Below are 15530 nucleotides of genomic sequence, written 5' to 3' on the forward strand. Positions count from 1 at the left end.
CGTCCCTCCGCTGCAGAGGCTCCACGGCTCGCTGTCAGGTGCGGGTCAGACAGACTCCACTATCATATTCGGCGACCACCCGTCCATACACTGACTGTATTTCAGTGTATGCCAAAGGATTTTTACCACTCTGTCTTTATGAATTGCGACTGATAAATCCTCTAAGGTAAGGTTTTGTTATTCTGATATGCTGTTTGTGGTTTGTTCATAATAATAATCATAATATTAATAATAGTGTGTTTGCAAATTGCACTGACTGAAACACATCGCGTGTTTTCAGCTGGTATCCGTTTATTCACCACGCCACTGTGGTGCCGCTTCACAGACGCCGAAAATTCTGTCTCGTTTGTCGTAACGTTGGCGTTTCAAATAGCTGTGCACTTCATTTCTGCCGCCTCTGATGCTCTACACACTGTATCTATGAATGTACTGTGAACAAAGACCGGGGACACGTGTATCAAGAAGAATCAAATTCGACTACATTAGATGTTTTAGATGAATTGTCTGTTTCGAATAAGCTAATTTATTGGCAATCACCTGCATCTAACATCTGTTGCAGGAGGGAGTGTTGCTGCTGTGAGATCATGCACAGCTGCTGAAATGACAGCTGATATGAGTCTTACTGGTTTCTCTCCTTAACTCGCCAAGTTATTGACCTGGTTATTGAGTAAGAAATTGCACCAGTTCCTAATTTTGTCATTTTATTATATACATACATACATACATATTTACTTTACTGTTTTGAATTAATTAGCCCACATATTTGCCTGAATTTGGTACAGTTTTTATTATAACCATGATTTGAATGCACTTAATTCTGTTCGAAGATTATAAGTAAATAATATTACACATAACAAATAAATAACATTGATAACTGAAAGATCATCTAAAAATTCAAATTCAAATTTTGTTCCAAACCTATGACTCACTTGCTTCTGTGGAATGCAAAAAATATAGTATATTTAGAAAAATGTCTCAACGTGTTTGATTACCAACATTCTAATGCTTTTTTTGCAGAAGAAAGAGTCATACAGGATTGGAATCACATGCAGGGGATTAAACGCTGACAGAATTCCATTTTTGATTGTATTATCTATCTTCCTAATCTTGGTTTGGCTGTCTCATAATATATTTGAACCATCATGGAATTTTGCTATTGATCATGAGTTTTTATTGTTAAACTGAAGATCATGCAAAGAAGTTGGGTGTTCTAAATGAAAAGATAAAAATAACAACCAGTCCTTTAACCATAAAAATTTACTTTTAAATATACTTAAATGCACTCCCAAATCTGGCTGCATTAAAACTTCTTCAACTTGTAAACTTTGATCAATTGGTTGTTTATTGAACTACAAAGAAGTCTATGCCTGTTTCCGTCTTACTGTCTGACATAAATGTAATTTAGTTTTGATGCCATGCTTAGGGGAGGACAGAAAGCTATATCCTGAAAGACAGTGAGGGAGGGAGAGAGAGACAAACTGCGGAGGTGGGTGCATATGAGATTTATTAGATCTGAGTCAGTCCACTGTGTCAAGTGCCCTAGCTGGAACAGTGTGATTTTATTTTTCAACAGCTTTTCTGGAAAGCTTGAAGTAGAGTCTGCTTCACTTTCGTTTAAAATATACCTGGATATATACAGACCTATGTAAAGTAATACATTCAAAAAGCAATGAAACCATGAAGTTTGCAGTACTGTACATGGTTATCCATATTAGATTCCCATTTGGCTGTCTCTTCTCAGTTCTCCATCCCAGCAGGAAGAGTTGCAGTTGCTGAGCTGTATCACTGTCCAGACTAGCATCAGTGGTCATGCTTTAATGATGGCTTAGTTTGGTAATAGGAATTAAATAATCTAATTAGGAAGTGTTCCGCAAAGCTCAATTAAAGGCAGTGATCAGTGTAAAATAATACGCTCAAAGGTCACCTTGAATTTCAGACCACGATTTGCCTCATCGCTAAGGCCATGTTCATTTTATTAGCCATTAAACGGTTCCACCAAAATCCGTTCTGTGAAGTTTAGTCAGACACAACGGCACAGAATGATGTGCAAGTAGGCCAGTGTGTGAGAGGTGATCATTGTGACAGAATTTGTCTCTTGATTTGATCGTCTCATTTTACACAACCCAACTGAGCGGACACACTTTTGTGCAGTTATTTCACATGGTTTAGAAACCCCACTCGCAGAACTCGATATGCACTGCTGTTCTAAATGCCCTGTGGTCTCTGATTGTTATAAATTGTTAATGTTTTAATCTTGTAATGCAGTTCACTTAGACATGAAACATTGATTTTTTTATTTTTATTTGAGTGGCTCTCTAATATGCACATTTAAAAGAAACAATATTTTAAATTACCCCCTGCTAATACACTTTAATCAAGAGCTACTGTTTTTTTTTTTTTTTTGGATGGGGATAAAACTTATATCCTTCCAGCCGGAGGAGAGTTATGATCGGATTAATGTCAAATCATTGGAAACTATAAGCTTGTATTTCTTCAAAGAACTGTCCCTCATGATTTAGCAGAGGACAGTCTGAGTTCTCTTCTCTTGCATTTAGCAGTGCCTTAAATAATGCTAATAACACTGGACGTTGTGGAGGAAGGGTGTAAGTATATAGTGCAGAATTAGCTGCAAGACTGTGGGAGTTTGCATCTTAATGAGGATCGCTGTGTGATTTTCAGAGGTTTGCGGCCCTCTGCACTCTGAAACAGGTGGTATTTATGCTGTGGAGGTGGAAGGATGATTCACTGAAAAATGTTGTGCCTTGTATAGCACAGCTGTTACGTCACTCAAAGAAAGGATGTGAATCATTAAAACTCAATGATCCACGTGATTAGCATGCATGGATATTCTTATATATGTATGTCACATTCTATAATATGTGAATATGTAGAATAGGCATGCACTGTTATAAAAATGTTCTTTTTGATTAAAATAATACAAATCATGTTAAATGCACATTGAGATTTGCTTTTAACAGTATAAATAAATACAAATATATATATATATATATATATATATATATATATATATATATATATATATATATATATATACAAAAAACAAATATATATATATATATATATATATATATATATATATATATATATATATATATATATATACAAATACAAATACAATACAAATACTATAACTACAGTAAAAACAGAAAGATTGTGAAATTATATAACAATTTTAAATACAACTGTTTTCATTTTCAGTATATTTTAAGATGTCATTTATTCCTGTGATGAAATAGCTGAATCTTCAACAGCCATTTCTCCTGTTTCCAGGTTTTTTTTTTTTTTTTTGGGGGGGGGGGGGGGGGTGTGTAACAACTTTAGATTAATTTAATGCATCGTTGCTGAATAAAAGTATTAATTTATTAAAACAAAATTACTCAGCTGACCCAAATTTTGAACTTTTGTGTACGTATATTCAATATTGATAACGATAAAAGAAAAAAGAAAAGAAACCTGTAATATTAGCCAGTAATTGATATGGCACAGATATATTATGCACTTGTTACCTAACCACTAATTATTTACTTGTCAGACTGATAAATTTATATATATATATACACTTCATTTGCACATTAGCTCAAAACCAGTTCTTAAAAGCTGAAAGAAATCATGTGAAATCCGTTATTTTGACAGGAAAATACAACAGAGTATATAGTTTACATGTAACGCGTCAATTCTACATGTATGTGAGACTCTCTCACTTTCTGTGCTCTCAACAAAGTGACGGCGAGTGGTGTGCCTTTACAGTAGAGTTTATGGTACGTCAAACACAGGTATGCTGTGCATCCATTGAGATGAACTGAAAAATATCAGAGGTCGCTTGAAGTAGAGAGAAACTCTGAAGTGTTCAGTCACAGAGTGTTCGGCGAGTGAACACATCTGATATATATGTATTTATTAGCCATTGGCTAATATTAGACATCATTTAGTCGCCCAGAGTGAAGATTCAGTCGCATATGCGAGTGATTTACTCGCAGTGTAGAGGGTTGCTTTGCTGAAATTGATGCTGCTGATGAAATAAAGCACTTGGCTCAAATCCCCAACAGCGAGTTTCCCTATTCGAGTTTTACCAACACCTCTGCACGTTCTCACAGTCTAGCACATCAACCCTCTCTCCTTCTCTCATTGCTGTATTGTTGAAACACACACATATAGACATGCCACAGTCCTGCCCTACTGTGTACTCTTCTTGCAGGCCTCACAAGTCACTAATAGGTCACATGTTGGGCACTAGTCCCATTGCAGAAGAAGAAACAATATGCTGGTAACACTCAGTGTCCAGGACTATGTTTAAGTCTTTTGAAGCAGTAGGATGGGAAATGGATGGAGAGGTGCTAGCTTGTTTTACTTTGATAGCTTAGCAGTTGTCTTTCACACTCCCTCAGGCTGAATTGACTTGCCCAGAGAGATGCCTTTAAAGGGTCGATTAAAGAAGGCTATGTTCATAGAACACCGGTCTCTATAATTTACATCTCATTTTGAGATTTGCTATACATTTAACAATGTTATATTCAATTATTAGTATGTATATATATATATATATATATATATATATATATATATATATATATATATATATATATATATATATATATATATATATATATAGAAGAATAAGAAAGAAAAGAAGTCTGCGTTTGGATTTAAATAAGAAAATACTTAAGAGTTTAGGGTTAGATCATTATTGCAATTTATGAAATAGTGGTTCAGTGAGCATGAGGCATGAATGCCAATAATTAAATGTAAAAAATTTAAATTATGGTGATAACTGATGTGGTACTAATAATATGTAATCAAATAAGGATATATATCATGGTGAAGCACTAGTCATTTTGTTAAAACTTGTGTATTATTTGAGCTGTTTAACTTTGAGATGTTTTACAGTAGATTTATAATGTTGCGTTGCCATGCCATTGAAGCATTGTCCGCCCCCATTCTTTCTTCACAATATAATCATGTTGACACACATATTGTCACTAGTATTTTTGCTATAGCATTTAACGTTCCTTAACCGTTTTTTTGTTTTGTTTTGGGGGGGTGGGGGGGGGGATAAATGGAAATGTGTTGTTGATTGAACTTACTGTAATTAATATTAAAGTGGTCATATGATGCGATTTTTAAATTTTTCCTTTCTCTTCAGAGTGTTACAAGCTCTTGGTGCATAAAGAAGATCTGTAAAGTTGCAAAGACTAAAGTCTCAACTCCAAAGAGATATTCTTTATAAAAGTTAAGACTTGTCCTAACCTCCCTAAAACGGGCTTGTTCTTACATGCCCCATATCTCTACATCACTATGTGGGAAGATTTGCATAACGCTGCACAGATGTTCACGCAAAGAAAGAAGATGTACCTTTTATTCTCTCTTTTGCTGCCATGTCGTGGAGATGCTGTGTGTTTCGTTGTGAAAGCGAAATTACTTGTTTGGTCTTCCAAAAGAGGACATGACTAGAAATCAGTGGTTCAGTTGTATTTCAACACTGTTCCAGAACAGTCCAACCCAAATATTCATATGTGTGCTGCGCATTTTATGGAGGATGAGGATGGTTTCCTGAACCAGTAGCCTGCTATGCGTCTGTGGCACAATGGCTGTTTCTATAAAGTGGGGAACTTCAAACATTGCAAGGACAGTTTGGCGCTTCTGACTCACAGCCTGTAAGTACACTATGCAGACATGGTTTCTTGTTTACGCAGTGCGATACACAACGCAATGCATAAAAAGACAGTATGACTTTACAATTACAATCAGTGATTATGTCCCAAATGTATGCAACAAATGCCTACTTTGTAATGGGTTTTATTGGTTTTGTCTCGTCAAGTGATGTCCAAATAGCGAACAAATCTTTCTACTGGCCTTACACTCCCTCTGACGTGAAATAAACCAATATCCCGAGTTATTCTGTTACTCCTAACAGTACATTGACTGAACTGCTAAAAGAGAACCAATGATGGAATGTGCACAAGCAGAGCACCTGGCCTGGGAGACAGTATATGTTAAGGGGCGTAACATTTCCGTCACACGCTTGAGTCTTTCGACCAATCACAAATCACTGGATAGCTGGCCAGTCAGAGCACACCTCACTTTCAGACCGATGAGCCTTGTAAAAATTGACAGGTCAGCCACAATTGAGCAGTGTTTTCTGCAGCTGGTACCCTGTCTGTTCCAGGTAACTGTTGCTGCATACTAGACTGACATTTGGCCTGTAAGCATCGTGACAAGTAAAGACACAACCGCAAGGACAGATTGGCATCGAGCATATAGTCTAAGCCCTTTACTGTGGTGTTTTGGTAGACATTCCAGAGAATTGTCTACTCTGAGGACTGGAGTGAACTCCTCCTGTTTAATGGATTTGTTACTTTGCAGATCAAGCTGCACTGCTAGAAATTAGCATCACCCCCTGTGGAGATATTCCTGTCAGCGGTGCACATCAAATGACATGGTTCATGTGGAAACATTGTGTTTTACTTTTAATGTAGGAGAGAATAATTCTCTCAAACACCCTTGTTGTTTGCAAAATGGTGGTTCATATAAGACGCTAGGTATATATTATAGACCTCTATGGGCTTTGAATGAGACCATATGTAAATGTATTCAGATGAAACAGCCATATCCTTTTCTTAGTTTTATCCCATCTGTTCACAGCAATATAAACATACACACCTGCCAGCCTGTAAGAATGTAGTGTTATGCCCAATTTATACTTCTGCTTCGAAAAAAAAGTAGCTACGCCGTAGACTATGTGTAGTACGGCATAGTCTGATGTGAACCTCTCCTAAAATGTAACCACACATTAATTCAATGTGGACTGCAAGCGCTGTGATTGGTCTGCTAAAACCCCTTAGTTTTGTGTGCGTTTATGTGCACTTTAATATATTTTAATGTTACATCTTCTTATATAAAATAAAAAAAGCAAAGGACAAGTGTCTTATAATTTATTATACTACACAGCATTAAATATCACTAGTTGTCCGCGACCAAAAATGTTGATCTGCCTTGGTACAAGTCCTTGTGGAGATTGAAAGAATGCCATCTTCTCTTGTTCCATTGTTGTCTCCTTTTTGTAGTTTTAAATAATGATTTAATGAGTTGATATTTATTTGCCGCCGTCAATGCTATAATGCTTCTCCGACGAGCTGCTTCTTCTTCGGCTTTTGTCGTGGTACTGCGGGTTACACCAACAACATGCCCATGGGCACTGCAGACTAGCGGTCTGCATGTGTGCTGCACATTGACTTGGACAATGACGCAAAAGTATAAATCAAAACTGACGCATAGCCTACAGCGTCAAGGCTATGGCATAGGTCCGATGCAGAAGTATAAATCAACTTTTATTGTTTCCAATGTTCATAGCTCTTTGAAGCACATAGTAAGTGATATCCTGCAGGTTTGCCTCAGAGAAAGATTATGCAAAAGATGCATGCTTTTTGTACCCAACATGCAGTTGCTACATTGCTAATGGTAGCATGTAGCAATAGAGCAATCGTATAGCTATGGGACATTCGAACCTTTATTGCCTTTGAAATATGGTCAAATCATTAGATGTTGGCTTGCCTGGTTTCAGTGGAGACCTAGAGGTTGAATGAAACGATCAAAGATAAATGTGTTACAACCACAGAACTTACTGTTGAGCGGCACAGCAGTGTGTTGCCTGGAAACAGCCTATTATACAATGTTTCACTGACACGTTTCCTGAATAGGCTATATGTATTCATTGCTAATCAGTTCTTTGGCTTTTTAATTATTTCTTTATAGACACAGACTCATTATTTTGTTCTTAATTGCTAATGAAGGTGCTAGCATAGAACTAGACTAGCTGCTTTAATGAGCTCTCCCAAGGAGTACTGTGACACAAGATGGAAATACTCTGTGGTCTTAAAATCAATGAGCTATTTTAGGATAACATGGAAAGCCATGAATAATGTATGTAAGAAGTCATGAAGAAAGGTATGAAGTGCAGAATTGGGCCAAATGTCGTCAATTTTCGTGTTACCAAATGAATGGAATTGCTTGAGTAATGACTGTTTCAAACAGGTTTCCTTTTCCTCGGTTGGACAACAAAGAGTCCTGCCCTATTGTCACACTATTGGTTGACCCGATCATTTTTGTTATTTCTGGTAACCCATAAATTAAGTATTCAAATCAAAGGGGTCCTATTTTGTTTTAGAATTTTTAAAATTTTAGTAAATGTGTAGTGTGTATGTTTGGGCATAAAAACATCGGCTTAACATCATGATGTCTTTCAGCCATCGGCGATGGACTATGTCATCTTCTATCGGCCCAACTCTAGTTACCACTCTAATGACGGTTGTCTGAAGTTTAAAATCATTGGTTACCCGTAAGCCAATCACATAACGTTCGGTTAAGACTTGTGTTATTTGCCGGGTCAGCCGCCTCAAACTTCCACTGTAAACACAGGTATGCTGCGAGAAAAAAAACCATCAAGCGAGTTTCGCTGCCTTCTTAACCTGATCCTGCATGAGAGCAACCAAGGAGGATACAATCACAATTATCGCCCTGCCGGACTTTGGCCTCCCCAGTTTCTTGCTGACAATCGGTAACAGTTGATAAATTTTCCCAAAACCTGTCGCGATTAGGGCCACAACATCACCTCCAATCAAAATGTAAAAGAAAATCTGCGAATAGCATCAAGTTTCTCCAGACCCCTTTCAGTAAAATAAAACAGAAATTGCAGAAAAAAATAAATACAATTATAAATATTTCAACATTATTAGTTTGATTTTCTTTTTGAGATTTTCTTAAGATTATATTTAACTTTTTTTTTTTTTTGCAATGAACTGTTTTTTAAGTAAGTGAGTGTTCGATGACAACAAAGGTAATTTCTGTAAAATAAGGAAAGTGAGCATGTACAATTAAAAATCCAATATTGATTGACTGATATAATTATTGTCTTTTCAGATTAAAGTCGCAATGAATTGGAAGTCACAACAGATCTTTTCTTCCATGTTTTCATGTACATTCAAGTGTAAAGGATTATCAAAAAAGATTTTTTAAAAATGTAGGTGTAGGGGTGGGTTCTGTCCATCAACTGGTTGGATTTTGAGATCTAAGTATTGCACTATACATTGAATATAAGCTTGCAGTCGATTTTAAGTGTAGCAACTCAGCTCAAAGGGGAAATATGAATAATTAATTATAACTAGTTAATTATACATATTTAGATCTGCTGTAAGTATTCATTTGACATCTCAGTGTCAATTGTCTGTAAATTCTAAGAACATTAATTTCTTAATTCTTCCTGTACAATACATCTCCGAGCATGTAGCAAAAATCTGCATGATAAGGGACTCCAGTTATAAGCAAACAATGAACAACCTTAAGTGTGATACAAGACTTTATTAACTACATAAACACTTGAAATAGTCGAACATACATGCACACATACATACAGTTGGCATAGGAATAGGGGTTAAAGGGGTTAGCAAAATTTTATGTAAATTAACAAGTAGGAAATGGAAATTGGAGCTTATTGATGCCAAACACAGCATGTGTGTGATCTTGGTTAAATAAGTAATATTTAGAACATTCATTCAAGGTTTAATATACTGTATAGGCAAAACACTGTGAAAGAGAAACATTAAGTTCCTTTAAATTAAATCCTTTGATTTCTGCAGGATTGTATATTCGATGTAAGAAATTGTCTGAATTTTGGAACCTGGGAGTAATTTGAAAATCTATGTAACTCCCAACATAGTTTTAAAAGCTCTTTTATTTAACTTCCCAATTCCTGCTCTGTTCCTGTCCCTGTCATTGCTCAGCACAGTTTAGGGTAATGGTTGCTCAAGTTATTTTATTAAAGCCAATCATTCTTTTATGTGTTGATGATTAATCTAATTCGGATGCCTCATGCAGCCATTGCTTTTGGTCATACATTTCTCCTGTTGAAGCAATTTTTTTTTAGCATTCCATTGTCCTGGAATGAGAAGCTAAAAACAGAGTTTTAAAAAGTAGGCACTGAATGCAATAATGTTAACAAGTCATTCCTATTTTGCTTTAGCGGTGAGCTGTATAAATAAGAACTGTAGAAAATTCAGTAGGACACTGTTCTTCACTGTTCCAAGCTCTAAGAAAATCTATCTCTCATTTGTTCCTCAGTGATAACCTCTAAAGTCTTTTCAATTCCTTTCTTTATTTTTATTTTTCATTGGCTGTTTAATGAATATATGTTTTAAAAGAAGTGCTTTGGGCATATACTAAATATACCACAGGATGACCACATATAGTTTGTGTTTGTTTTCTTTTTCTTTTAGTCGTTACGATTGAGAGTCAAGATTAAATAGCAGGTCAGTACAGTTTAGAACAGAATTTGTGGATTGGTCGGATCCAAGGATTGCGAGTGGGATGCCACTGAGGATGTGATGAGGCCATGTATGCACAATGGCAGTGGAAGTCATGCCATTCACTATCAGATTTGAAACATCTGAAGCTGTGTGTAAATGTGTAGGATTACTATCAGCCTCAGTGGAACTGAAGGAATCCGTTATTTGCAACGCTAGTCTGCTGAGAGATGGAGCAGTCCGGTAGCCTGAGGGAAGGGAAAACCAGGGACTGGAGAAAATAAATTATAGAGCATAACAAAATATCCTGCTGAGTTTATTTCATTTTTCTTCCTCGCATCTTCCTTCCACTGTATCTGTTTTTGCTTTGCTTTACACCAACATGAAGAACTGTGGGAATTTCATTGGCTTATTCATTTCTAGGTATACGACAGCTGATTTGGCTCTCTTTCGGAAGTCATAACTGAGATGGTAGACTATTTCAGGTGTGTACTAAGGTTGAATTAACATTTTCTAGCACATCTACTGCCTCGTTTACGAGTGTTTTAAAAGGCAGCGGGGGAAAAAGTTGAGAGCACCACAGCGCTTTCTTCCATAATCACTGCAGAAAGGTTGACTGCTTTAATGAGTCACAAGTCCCCTTTACACTCAGCACATACACATGCTTGCTTTAATTAGCCATAGACGGGTCAATTGAGCTGTTATTTTCTCTAGAGCTCTGAAACTGTTTATCACCATCACACTTCTCAACTGCTAAAGCATAAGAGTATTTGATTAATCTTTTTTTTCTGACTCAGTTTTGTCAGATTATATCTAGCAGAGTCAGGATGATTGGATATCTGGTAGGTTCAATTTTATTTTGTATTCTATTAGATTTAGAGGATCTAAGGACTGTATTGGGAGGATGTAACATCAATTTACATTTTTACATTTAAAATGTGATTTTTGACACAAATTAATGACAGAAAACTCCTGTACACTTCTGTACACTGGAGAAATACATGGATTATTATATGAAAAATGTATTTTGAGAGAAGTATTACTTTTTTCTAGTTTTACCCAAAATAGGATGGATTGGCGATTGTTGAGTGCTATAAAAACATGTAATGTATGTTTCATTTATACTAGTGTTGTCAAAAGTACTGATTACAGTACCACTCGGTACTGAAAAAAAAAGAAGCAATTCACAACTGCGTATTGAACCATGAATGTCGTACCGAACAATTCAATATTATATTGAGAGTATATGTGGGGGGTGGAGGTTATTGCTATTGTGCTGTTGTTTCCTGCAGGTTTTGGAATAGCATTTGTAACATTTGTAAAATCTTATATGTCAGCGAAAGTGATAATGTAGTGGTTGCTGGAAAGGTTTCTGAACTAATATACCTGAGTGCAGTTAGCTATCAACTGTTGTGTATAGACGAGTAGTGAATTTTGACAGCTAAACCTGTTTCTTGAAGTGACATTTCCAGCAGAGGGGAGGTGGAGAGATGGGTCATCTCACCAGATGGCCACAGCAGGAAAATGGGCTCAATGGGGGGCTCTTACTTTGACAAGACAATTAGAGCGGCAGTGAGTCTGAATTGAGTCACCTTTTTGCCTTTGATGCTGTTTCTCAAGACCCTCAGAAGTGATACTTTATTGGTTATTGATTTTCAAAAGAACAAATTCAGTAATAATAATCAAATAAATGAAAAACTAAATTTGGCTATAAAGAAAACACTTTCAGCAGTTAAGTTTCACTCTTAAAGGGATAGTTCACCCAAAAAATGTAATTACTGACCTTCATGTTGTTCCAAACCCGTAAGACATCTGTTCATCTTCAGAACACAAATTAAGATATTTTTCATGGAATCTGAGAGTTCTCTGACCCTCCATAGACCATAGACAGCACGGGTCCTACAAGATCAACGTCCAGAAACATAGCGAGGAGATCAGTAAAATAACCCACGTGACACCAGGGGTTCAACCGTAATTTTACGACTCTAAGAGAATACTTTTTGTTGGCAAAAAAAAAAAGGAGGAGACACATTTTGAATAAAGTTGTTGTTGTTTTTTACTTTTGCACACAAAAAGTTTTCTCGTAGCATCGTAAAATGACGGTTTACCCTTGCTGTCCACTGGAGGGTCAGAGAACTCTTAGATTCCATGAAAAAATATCTTAATTTGTGTTTCAAAGGTGCATGGAGGTTTTACAGGTTTGGAATGACATGAAGATGAGTAATTAATGACATAATGTTCATTTTTGGGTGAACTATCCCTTTAAATTGTGGAATTATGACCAGATACCACCAGATGTGATGTTTATTATAAAATACTACGCACAGAAATACAGATTTCTTTGACAACTCCAAAATTAGTGTTGCTTGTCTTAACATTTAAATACAGAAATGTCTAACCAACATGTGTGATCCAGTCGGTTTTAATTTAAAATCTATTGTTTAGAGAGAAAGACCTAAGGTCTTGCTATGAGCCAAGGCTTTACTAGTTTATTTAAATTGTTAAACCTGACAGCCTTAAGAATGCATTAAAGATACATTTCCTTGAAATATTTAGTCTTGATTGTATATGTTGGGTGACTTAACAGATGTAATGGTGCAAGTTCTTTAATTTGAAAAAAATCTCTATATATATTTTTTTTATTTTAAAGTGCTGTATGCCTTTCCAAATTTTTGTTATATACATTCAAATTATATGGATTTCTGCTTCAGAGTTCTGGTTCAACTCTACATGTATATGGATTTCTGCTATAGAGTTAATGAGACTTGTGTGATAATGAATGGCTGCTGCTTTAATCTTTGCTACATTGCCCCCTTTGTGAGACCTCTTCATGCAATTTCTAAAGACAGCGCATCATTATGAATATGTATTTCTACATAAAAGAAAACTGGTCCTTGCCTTTATTCATTATCATCAAGCTTAATGGTTAATATCAGTGTTAAAGACCCTATAAAATGAGTTGTGTAAAGATGTCGTCTTATTATTTGAATTTACAAGTGTCTCTACACCGGAATAAACATGTCAGCTGATCTGTTTTCCCCATTATTTGAAATGAATTATTGCTTCTATCTGCATTATTTACATTGACAATTTAAATTTTTTGTGATTTTGAGTTTGGAAGACGTGCATTTATTTCACTGTAGTAGATAATTCATCCAAAAATGGAAATGTTCTGATTTATTCACCCTCAGGTGATCCAAGATGTACAGTAGATTCGTTTTTTTCTACGTCAGAACAGATTTGGATAAAAGTAAAAAAAAAAAAAAAAGCTCGTCTTCACCTTGAAAGGCCTGTGTTGGCCACATGGTGAAAATTTAGCCGTGAAACAGGTTTAACTGGTTTTCATTGTTAAATGGATCAATTCAGACACTAGAAGAGGATATTTAGAGCAGGGGTCCTCAACTCGGGCCCTCGAGGTCCTGCAGAGTTTAGCTCCAACCCTAATCAAGCACACATAAGCAAGAAAGTTACAAGAAGATGAGTTTGTTCAAGTTTGGATCTTGGAAAGTGGATCTCGAGGGCCAGAACTTCTGATTTAGAGGAAAGTGCAGCTCTGTCTCTACAGCACTCATACGATCATTCATTAAAAAAAAAAAAATGCAGATGTTGCCATGGTGGCTCTTACTATTGGCTTAATCTTGGGATGCCAGCGGTGCCTCCCTATCATTATAGATCTCATTCTAGCATTTGAGTTATTAGGGAGATGCAGGCTCTCTTATGAACCACAGCAAATTTCTCATGGAATTATTACACGGATTCTGTGTGTTCTGAGGAGTGCAGGAAAAGCCAGCTTTTGTTTTGCAAGGGCATCCAGAGGGCTGCACGCCCCTCAGCAGAGGTTTTCTGGCATCATGAAGGTGAAGAATAATGACAATGATAAAGACCCCTATCTTCATTTGAAATGTCAACAGAGTAATTGACTACACATTCTGACTGCCCAGTTCTCCTAGTCCTTGACTCACACCGTAAATGCTCGAGTGCTATTCTTGAAATTCAAGATATCCTTTATAAGTAATCAGTTGGGTTGCTCTTTCAGTAGACAGTAGACTTCAGAAAGCCCAAAAGCAGTACTATCATGTGAGACGCATTATTTTAAAATGCTTTTGCATTTTTCCCCTAATAGCAAACAAGAATCTGATCAAATATATGATGTGAGTCTTTTGAAATGGTCATATGGTTCCAAGACATTTTGTGAAACTTGGTTCTGTGAGTTAGTGACAGTGTTAATCGTGACCAGAATGACACTGCCTGTACCCTTACCTCTTTCTAGTGGGTAAAAATATGATTGGTTGAAGAAGGCAGCGGTGCAGTGGGTCGTGGCAGGCCACTTGGGCAGATCCAGGAGGCTTAAATGTGCAGACGCAGATCAAGAGTGGCTGGGGTGGCACAAAAGACAGTGGGAGATGCAGAGAAATGTGATGATGTAAGCGGAATAATCTAGCACTAACTGGGCCACTGCAGATAGAAGCATGGTGGGGTGGGGGAGTCCGCACATTGGGAAAGACAAGATGCTGTCACAGTATCTGAGAGGAAAAGAGTAGGGAAAAAGAAGGTAAAAGGAGAAAGGGATGAGAAGAAGTAGAGGATGCTCTGCTCCACATGTGTTAAAAAGCTACAAACATGCAGTTCTTTATTGCATTCAAGCAAGATGGACCCTGACTGGTCTGTTTTATTTCTTAAATTTTGTTTCCTCTGCAGGGTGAGATGTGAAAATGCTAAAATGCCATCAGACAGTTCTGTGGATTTAGGAGGCTGTAAAGCCCAGACATTGTGAGCTGGCTGATCTCTCTCTGGAAGATCGGTTCAGGTCGTCACATACCTAGAAACCTTGGTTTGATTGGGTTTCCACTTAAGGTATATACTGTAAAACGGTGTCCCCATTTTTAAATATAATGTAAAGTGGAGTTAAGACGTCTGTAACTTGTCTGTAACATTATTCAAAATGTTGGGGTCAGCTTTCTTTCTTTCTTTTATTTTTATTTTTTTTTTTTTGAAAGAAATTAATATAATAGTTCACCTAACAATTAAAGAAGCCATTTTGAAGAATGTTGGTAACCAAACAGTTGCTGGTACCATTTACTTCCATAGTATGGAAAAAATATGTATACTATTGAGTCAAAGGCTACCTGTTTTGTTCCCAACATTCTTTAAAATATCATCTTTTGTTTTCTGCAGAAGAAATCAACGTATAAAGGTTTGAAAGAACATAAGGGTTTG

At 36.5% G+C, this 15530-nt stretch overlaps 1 protein-coding gene across 4 annotated transcripts in view; it reads left to right on the top strand.

Moving 5' to 3' along the window:
- LOC128029435 (disks large-associated protein 1) overlaps positions 1-15530 on the top strand; it is a 108330-nt gene continuing 92800 nt past the window's right edge. For all 4 annotated transcript variants that reach the window (XM_052617221.1, XM_052617230.1, XM_052617236.1 and 1 more), the window contains exon 1: positions 1-166. The gene's annotated coding sequence lies outside the window, so the exon portion shown is untranslated. The remainder of the gene's footprint in view (positions 167-15530) is intronic.

This window comes from Carassius gibelio, chromosome A2 (genome assembly GCF_023724105.1).
Source record: "Carassius gibelio isolate Cgi1373 ecotype wild population from Czech Republic chromosome A2, carGib1.2-hapl.c, whole genome shotgun sequence".
Lineage (NCBI taxonomy): Eukaryota > Metazoa > Chordata > Actinopteri > Cypriniformes > Cyprinidae > Carassius > Carassius gibelio.